Genomic DNA, 9,801 nt, shown 5'->3' with positions numbered 1-9,801 from the left:
TCTTGATTTATTCCCGTAGCGAGACTGACCATGTAGAACATCTCAGAATTGTGTTGCAGACACTGCAGGATCACAAGCTATATGCAAAGTTTTCTAAGTGTAAATTCTTGTTGAAATCAGTAGCGTTTTTGGGCCATGTCATCTCAGGGGAAGGCGTGAAGGTGGACCCTCAGAAAATAGAGGTAGTGAAGATTTGGCCTATACCCACCTCAGTATCCAATATAAGAAGTTTCTTGGGTCTAGCGGGCTATTACAGGCGTTTCATATAGGGATTTTCTTCTATCTCGTCCCCTTTAACTAGATTAACTTAGAAGAAAGTCAAGTTTCAATGGTCAAACACGTGCGAGAAAAGTTTTGAGGAGTTAAAGAAAAGGCTGACTTCAGCTCCAGTCCTAACACTACCAGAAGGAACCGAAGGGTTCGTTGTTTATTGTGATACTTCATGGGTTGATATTGGGTATGTATTAATGCAGCACTATAAAGTCATAGCCTACGCATCGAGACAGCTCAAGGCTCACGAGAAGAATTATCCGACTCATGACCTTGAATTAGTAGTTGTGGTGTTCTCGCTTAAGATCTAGCGCCATTATCTATATGGGGTACATGTTAACATTTTTACAGATCACAAGAGTCTCCAGTACATCTTCAAGCAAAGAGAATTAAATCTACGTCAAAGAAGGTGGCTCGAATTACTTAAAGATTATGATGTTGATATCCTCTATCATCCGGGGAAAGCAAATGTTGTAGCCGATGCTCTCGGCGTTCTATGGGCAGCTTAGCTCACATTGAGGCAGACAAGTGAACTATGATGAAGGAAGTCCACCGCTTAGCAAATCTAGGAGTTTGACTTTTGGACTCCGAAGATGGTGGCGTTGTTCTCCAGAACAGGGCTGAATCCTCCTTAGTAGCCGACGTAAAAGAAAAATAGTTCAGTGATCCCTACTTATTGCAGCTGAAGGAAGGAATTCACAAACACAAGACTATGGCTTTTGAACAAGGGGGAGATGATGGTACTTTGAGATATAGAGGCAGACTATGCGTTCCAAACGTAGATGGGCTCATAGAGCGGATTATGATAGAAGCCCACAATTCCAGGTATTCTATTCACCCAGGTTACACTAAGATGTATCACGGTCTTAAGGAGGTTTATTGGGGGAACGATATGAAAAAGAGTATAGCAGATTTCGTGGCTAGGTGTCCAAATTGCTAGCAGGTGCAAGTCGAACACCAGAGGCCTGGAGGTTTAACTCAGAATATAGAAATTCCCATTTGAAAATGGGAGATGATAAACACGGACTTCATAACAGGTCTACCTCCCTCGTTACAGAAGCACGATTCGATTTGGGTGATTGTAGACTGACTTACCAAGTCAGCTCACTTCTTGCCAATGAAGACTACAGATTCGGCCGAAGATTATGCCAAGTTGTATTTCAAAGAAATTATCCGATTGCATGGGACTCCTTTGTCCATTATCTCAGATCGTGGTGCTCAGTTCACAGCAAACTTTTTGAAATCCTTTCAGAAGGGATTGGGCACAAGGGTGAACCTCAGCACCGCTTTTCATCCTCAGACAGATGGACAGGCGGAACGCACCATTCAAACTCTGGAGGATATGTTAAGGGCGTGTGTTATTGATTTTAAAGGTAATTGGGATGATCGTCTACCTCTCATTGAGTTTGCTTACAATAACAGCTATCACTCTAGTATCAAGATGGAACCGTACGAAGCTCTGTATGGGCGAAGGTGTAGATCACCAATTGGTTGGTTTGAAGTCGGAGAAGCGGAGTTGTTAGGACCCAATTTGGTCTATCAGGCTATGGAGAAAGTCAACTTGATACAAAGGCATTTGAAGATGGCTCAAAGTCGCCAAAGGTCCTATTCGGACGTGCGGCGTAGAGACTTAGAGTTCCAAGTTGATGATTGGGTGTTTCTGAAAGTATCGCCCATGAAAGGCGTTATGAGATTTAGGAAGAAGGGGAAGCTTAGTCCCCGCTATATTGGTCCATATAGAATCCTGCAAAGGATCGGACAAGTGGCTTATGAGTTAGAATTGCCACAAGAACTAATTGCTATACACCCAGTGTTTCATGTGTCCATGTTGAAGAAATTCATGGGAGACCCGTCACTTGTGGTTCCTACGGAGATTATAGGGGTTAAAGACAGTCTGTCTTATGAGGAAATTCCAGTGGCTATTCTTGATCGACAAATCCGCAAGCTCAGAACTAAGGAAATTGCTTCAGTAAAAGTGCTTTGGAGGAACCAAAAGGTTGAAGAGGCTACTTGGGAAGCCGAGGAGGACATAAAGTCTAGATATCCCCATCTCTTTAAAGAGAAAAAGGAAAATGTAGAAGGTAATTAACCTTTTCATTCATGCCTTAATTATAATCTCCATGTCCTTTAGTATTCACGCAGCTTACTATTTAGTGATCACGTGCTCGTTCAATTTGATATACATGTATTCATGATATTTCAGTATCCTCATATCCCCATCACACCCGTTTAATATCCATAGATAGTCGTAGTTGCAGCCAGGACCATCATTCGAGGACGAATGATTCCAAGGGGGAGATAATGTAACACCCCGTAAATTTTGCTTAAGTGTGAATGTGTTAAATGAGTGGTACTTGAACATGTAAAGTCCCATCGGGATGATTATGGGTGAAAATAGTTATTTCAAAATCAAGATGGAAAGTGAGGTGCATAAGATTTGATAAAATCGACTAAGTTTGCAGAAGGTTCGTATTCCATCAGATTTTAGTGAAAATGAGTAAGGAATTTGGGAAAACTCAAAGCATCAAAGTTGTATTACTTTGAAATAGCTTTCCAACGATATATTATGGAGCCCAAACGGATATCTTTACAAAAGGTTATGTGCATTTTACAGAACAGTATGCGATATGCGCGCCGGTAGCGCGCCTTTAGCGCGGCTCCGCTAATTTTGAGGCAGTGTTACTACCGTTTAGCGCGGGCAGTAGCGCGGGAAGGCTTCTAGATGCGCCGGCACGCTAGTGCGGGTCATTTTAAAGCTATATTTCGTCTCCCACAGCCCCAAAACATAAAAACTTGCTCTAGAAAGAGGAACTCTCAAAAGCCTAACTCCTTAAGGGTCCTCCCACCACCCAAGGTAAGTTCTAATGGTGATTCTAAGTTAATTTCAATTTCCCAACATCTTATTAACATGGGTAAACCCTCCATATCATTAGATATTCGATTGGGACATCATTGTTGAGAGAAGGAAGCCTAGAACTCGAATTCAAAGGGTTTGAACTTCAAAAAGGTAATGTCTTCACCCTCTAATTGATTCTAGCATTTGTTTAATGATTATAAACCCTAGTTCATGAGGTATGAGTTGATGGGTTTGATAGAAAAGCATGAACGATTATAGGATTGGGGTGTTGAGTGTTGATTATTGGATAAGGGTGTTGCTTACATTATGGGTGATGAAGAATAAAGTTGATATAATCATTTGAGACTTTAAAATTTATCTAGGAACAAGAGAATGGGTTGTTGGGTGTAGAGACACCATTAATAAGGACTATGAAGCTTTATTTTGACCAAGTGTTTGATAAAATACTTAAGTGACCAAAACATGAGTATCATAACTAATATGGAATCCCTTTGACTTGTATTGCTATAGATTAAAGTTGAAAGGGTTGACAAACATTGTATTACGCTCAAGGGCATGAAGTTAAGGTATGTAAGGCTAACTCTTTACGTTTGGGAATGTCCATGATTCTCCCTACGTCCCATTCATTATGACCATTACCAGTTTCCTAAGAAAATAACTATGCCTCAGTTCCCTGAATAGTAGTAGAACTTCTATTCTCTAGATGTCATAGTCTCATAATCATTCGACATTCTATGAGTTTCAGTTATGATAAATCAACTTATTATGAATACTCATCTCAGTCTAATCCTATCACTAATCGAGTATCATGTAACTTGGTATGGCTCATTATTTCAGTATCATGTATTCTAATATGATTCTCAGTTCCTGATTTTTATATTCTTGAATGTTGAACACCTGTATTTGGGCCTGAGGCCGTAATTCATGCTTTATGCATCTTTGGGCCTGAGGCCGCAGTTATGTATACGTATACTTGGGCCCGAGGCCGCAGTTGTGCGCATATATATATATATATATATATATATATATATATATATATATATATATATATATATATATATATATACATATATACATATATACATATACATATTGGGCCTGAGGCCGCAGTTTAATATTCAGTTAAACAAGTTGTTCATCATTTAAAAGAGGGAGTATTCACATCCTTACTTCCTTGTTCAGTTATCAGTTGATCAGCCAGCAGTTCAGTTTCAGTTTCAGTATTTATAGTTCTTTTGTTCAGCTATTTTACATATCAGTACAATTCAAATGTACTAACGTCCTTTTTGCTCGGGGCCTGTATCTCGCGATATAGGTAACGATTTTCAGGTTGACGATTCTGCTTGCTAGGACATCTCGTATCAGCTATTGGTGAGCCCCAGTCTTCCGGGGCCTTATCTCTCTTTTGTTTTAGTCATTATAGTATTTCAGTTAATAAGGTATACCGGGGACCTTGTCCCGGTAAACAATTAGTATTTTCAGTATTCTTTAGAGGCTTCGTAGACTATAACCCAGTCAGTCAGATATTAGCAGGCTTTCATGTGTTAGCCTTGTCGGCCACTTGTTTATACTGGTAGACCTTTCAGTATTTTCCGCATCTATGGTATTTCAGTCAGACTCCTTAGTAGATTACCATGTTTTATATTTACCTCTAGCTCATAGTTATACCACGTGTTGATCCAGCCATGTAGTTGGTTCGCTCGGTCACATGCAGTCAGGCACCGAGTGTCGTGTTACGCCCAGACCATGGTTCGGGGCGTGACAGAGAGTAGAAAGGGACTCTTCAGTTTGTGGACGCGCAGATATACCTCGGAGTCTCTACAAATGCCTCGTCTCAAGCGTGATAAGTCTGCGTGGAGGTACCTGGATCTACACATAAAAAACATGCACAGAAAGGGATGAGTACACCACAGCGATACTCAATAAGTGCCAAGCCTAACCTCGGTCGGGTAGTGACGAGGAAGGTCAGGGACCTAGTGAGATTAAATAAAATATACGGTGTGACAGTATAAGATAAGGCAATACAATGGAAAGATAACGATAAGAATTAATACAGGTTAATAAAGAAAACTACAACTGAAATAGAGACAAAACAATCACAAGGAATACCACTTTTCACAAAGCAAATGACTGGGGATCTCTCAGTATCCTGAGGATCTCTTAGTACCCTCAATATGTGCCAGGGATCTCTTAGTATCCCGAGGATCTCTCGGTATTCTCAATATGTGCTAGGGTTTTCTTGGTATCCTCAATATATGCTAGGGATCTTCTGGTATCTAGAGGATCTTTTGGTATCCTCAATATACGTGCTAGGGATCTCTCGGTATCCCGCACCTCAGCTCAAATCATAAATACGTACAGGGGATCTCCCAGGATGTCGTCCCGTAGTCCCAAAGTAAAAAACACACAGCAACAACACAAAGAATACTCAATTAAGCTCAATTTCATACCAAGTGAAACAGGTAATTCTAACCTAACATGCTTCACATAATACAATTAAGGCAGTTAAGCAATAACTCAATTAAGTCAATTAAACATGCTTTTCTAAGCTAACAGCAGGCTAAAATTCCAAGTAGAGTAAACAGGAAAGGAAAAATACAATTAAAGCTACTTTAGTGAAAATAGGTTTTTCAACAATTAGCACAAGTACGCACTCGTCACCTCATGTACAAGGCATTTCAATTACCACAACACGAAATCTTAAGGGGAATGTCCCCCACACAAGGTTAGGCAAGCCGCTTACCTCGAACCAGCTCAAATCAATCCGAAACCACGCTCTTGCCACGAGTACTCGACTCCAAATGGCCCAAATCTATTCAATTCAATTTCATAATGTAAATAACACTTCAATTAACTGATTCTACAAAGAAATTCTAAGCTAATACGCGAAATTAGGTAAAATGACCAAAATGCCCCTCGGGCCCACGTCTCGGAATCGGGTAAAATTTATATTTTCAGAATCCTCATACTCTCACGAGTTCATGCATACCAAATTATCCAAATCCAATGTCAAATTCCCAATCAAAATTTGAATTCTAGGTCTAAGAACTTTCTTCCAACTTTTCCCTAATTTTCATCTCCAATCCGAAATTAAATGATAAAACTAACTATAGATTGATGGAATATAACTAGAAAGGGTTAAATAATTGTTACCCAATGATTTCCTCTTCAATTTTCTCCCAAAATCGCCCTCTCCCGAGCACCAATTTGATTTTTCCAAGTTTTGAACCAAACCCTCGAAATTCATATTTCTGCCCAGCGATTACCGCATCTGCGGTCAGGGAGCGCACCTGTGGTGCCGCACCTGCGGAAGAATTCATCGCAGGTGCGAAAAATCACTTAACGGGTTGGGTCCGCATTGGCGGTTGCTTGGCCGCATTTGCGAAAACCCAGCCGCACCTGCGGATCCTGGAGCTTTGGGCCAAACCCGCTTTTGCGGCCACATAGTCACTTCTGCGGTGCCGTACCTACAGTCCCACACACGCAGGTGCGGTTATGATAGGTTTAGCAAATTCCAATTCTTCCTAAGTCCAATTCCACTTCCGTTAAGCACCTGAAACTCACCTGAGGCCGTCGGGACCTCAACCAAATATACCAACCAGTCTTATACCACCATCCAAACTTATACATATCTTCCAAACACCTCAAACAATATCGAATCAACCAATTAGCATCGGATTCAGGCTTAAGAACTTTAAAAACTCTCATAATACGCTTTCGATCAAAAAGTCTATCAAACCTCGTCCGAATGACTTGAAAATTTGCACACAAAGCACATTCAACACTGCGGAGCCACTCCAACTTCCGAATTCCATTCCGACCCTCGGATCAAAATCTCACTATCGAACCGGTAACTTCAAAAATTCAACTTTCGATATTTCCAGCCTAAATTAGCTACGGACCTCCAAAACACAATCCGAACATGCTCCCAAACCCAAAATCACCCAACGGAGCTAACAGAACAATCAAAATTCCAATCCGAGGTCGTCTTCACACTACTCCGACTACAGTCAAATTTCTCAAACTTAAGCTCTCATTTTGGGACTAAGTGTCCCAAAACTCTCCGAAACTCAAAACCTAACATCCCGACAAATCAAAATAGCAGAAATAAACACGGGAAAAGCAGTTAATAGGGGATCGGGGCGTAAATTCTTAAGACGACCGGTCGGGTCGTCACAAAAGGGTTAAAGAATTGTTACCCAATGATTTCCTCTTCAACTTCCTCCCAAAATCGCCCTCTCCCGAGCTCCAATTTGATTTTTCCAAGTTTTGAAACTAAACCCTCGAAATCACTATTTTCTAACCAATGAAACCGCATCTGCAATCCTGGCACCGCACCTGCGTGTGCCTCCACAAACTTCATGTGATGAACCGGGGTCATGACAAGGCTGCATAACCTTTAGGAAAAACTTCATATTCTTGAAATTCTTGTCGTGCGAATTTGTTGATCCAAGTACTAAACTTCTGTCATTCTATTCTCTCACAGATGGTGAAGACAAGTGCTACCGGTCAGGATGGACGACCACCAATACCACCAGTTGTGGCCACTAGAGGTCGAGGATGCGGTCGTGGTCACAATAGCGGCAGGGGTGTGGCCCGCATAGCAGCTAGGGCAACACCTACAGATCCACCAGCCACCCTAGTTCAGGATCAAGTCCCGGTTGTGGACGCTCCAGCAGCACCAGCTCAGGCACCAGCTGTGCCCATTGTGATTTCGGGTCTTCAGGAGGCCTTGGCTCAGATTCTATCAGTTTGCACTGGCCTAGCTCAAGTGGTCTCAGTTACTACAGCCGCAGCTACTTCTTAGGCCAGGGGAGGCACTCAGACTCCCGCCACTCGCACACCTGAGCAGGTCGTGTAGGGACTTCAGACATCGGGGGTGCATCCAGCCCAGCCGGTTATAGCTGCTCAAGACTATGTAGTTCCTGCCATGCCAGAGGACGAGCAACATAGGTTGGAGAGGTTTGGTAGACTTCAGCCTCCGACCTTCAGTGGTGCAGAGGGCGAGGATGCCTAGGGTTTCTTGGATAAGTGTCAGAGGATGCTTCCTACAATAGGTATTCTGGAGAACAGCGGGGTCGCTTTCACTACTTATCAGGTTTTTGGAGCTGCCTTCACTTGGTGGGAGGCTTTTGAGAAGCATAGGCCTGTTGGTGCAACACCCCCTTACCGGGCAGTAGTTCTCTGTTCTCTTCTTGGAGAAGTATATGCCACAGTCTCGCAGAGAGGAGCTACACAGGCAGTTTGAGTGGTTGCGTCATGGAGACATGACTATGACGCAGTATGAGATGAGGTTCTCCGAGTTAGCTCGTCATGCTATTTGGTTGTTTCCGACAGATAGAGAGAGGATTAGGAGGTTTGTTGATTGCCTCACTTATCAACTTCGTATTCTTATGACCGGGGAGAGGGTGATGATCGAAGCCAACCCTGCACTACTATTGAGTAGCAAGAGAGGTCGAAGCAATTTTTACCCGAGAAGGTCGGGATCGATTTTCACAGGGAGCTAGATATTGGAGTTGAGTTTCTATCTAAAGTGGAGTTGTGTATTTGTTCCTAATTGCACTTCTGAACATTTTTGGTTTTGATATTAATTGTAATTTTATAATACTACAATGCTAAATTAGGCTTAGTAAAGCTTAAGATTAAACTATTGAGAGTTGATCAAATAGATAAAAGGCACTAGGGTAGTGACTTTCTCCTAGGTGGTCAATTGACGAATTCTTGAGTCTAAAACTAGATTGTCATATTTGGGGAGTATGGTATAACCATTGCACGATTCTACTCACTCTATACCTCTCGGTAGTTCGAGCGATTTTGCCCGAATTGACTTTCTCAAGACCAATTGGGTATGCAAATTTGTGCAAGCAATCAAGGTTCAAGTCGGGTATTACTATCTCTAGGTTTAACCTTCTAATTGGGGCTATCAATCTCTTGAATACGCCCCAATTCCTTGTTGGACTAATTTCATGGACTTAGGCTCTCTTTCTCAAGAAGAGCCAAAGTCTACTAGGCATAAACTAGTGTTTGCAACCACTAATTCAATATTAAAACCTTAAATTAGTCCAAATATCAAACACCCATAGACAATAGCATCAAAACACAAGACCCATCAATTACCCACACTAGGGTTGAGCCGCAACCCTAGCTCATGGGCCTAGCTACTCATAATTGGTGAAGAAAACAAAGAAATGGTTGAAGATAAGCCCATAATAATTAATTACTAAATAAAACTTGAAGATTCAATGTTGAAACTAAGCTAAAATTACTCAAAATGGTAAAGGAGAAGAAGTCATGAGCGCAGCTCTGTCCAAAATCCATTTGATTACCTAAAAATGGGAAAAGAAACTATTTATACAAGGCTAAAAATTCTAGACAAAAATACCCCTGCGGGGCTAGTGCGGACCGCACAAAATTGAATGCGGCCACACTAAGGCTCTTGGTTTGATTAATCTACTCTCTAAACTTGGGCTTTGCGAACCGCACAAAGTTGGGTGCGACCGCGGTGGCTTCTATTACGGTCCGCACAAAAAGAACCGTGGACCGCATTAGCCAGTTCCTCCAAAATGCCACCTCTCTGAACCTTGGCTCTGCGGACCGCACGAAATCGAGTGCGGCCGCAATGAACCCAATGTGAACCGCATAAAACCCTTTGCGGCCGCATTGCCTTGTGGCCT

The 9,801-nt window shown here is 42.0% G+C and overlaps 1 pseudogene; it reads left to right on the top strand.

The window, feature by feature from the left end:
• The first annotated feature begins 982 nt into the window (after positions 1–982).
• Positions 983–8,375, top strand: LOC138879119 (uncharacterized; annotated as a pseudogene).
• The last annotated feature ends 1,426 nt before the right edge of the window (positions 8,376–9,801 follow it).

Source organism: Nicotiana sylvestris, chromosome 10, assembly GCF_000393655.2.
Source record: "Nicotiana sylvestris chromosome 10, ASM39365v2, whole genome shotgun sequence".
NCBI lineage: Eukaryota > Viridiplantae > Streptophyta > Magnoliopsida > Solanales > Solanaceae > Nicotiana > Nicotiana sylvestris.
The sequence above is the reverse complement of the archived record's forward strand: the minus strand, read 5'-3'. Positions and strand labels throughout refer to the sequence as shown.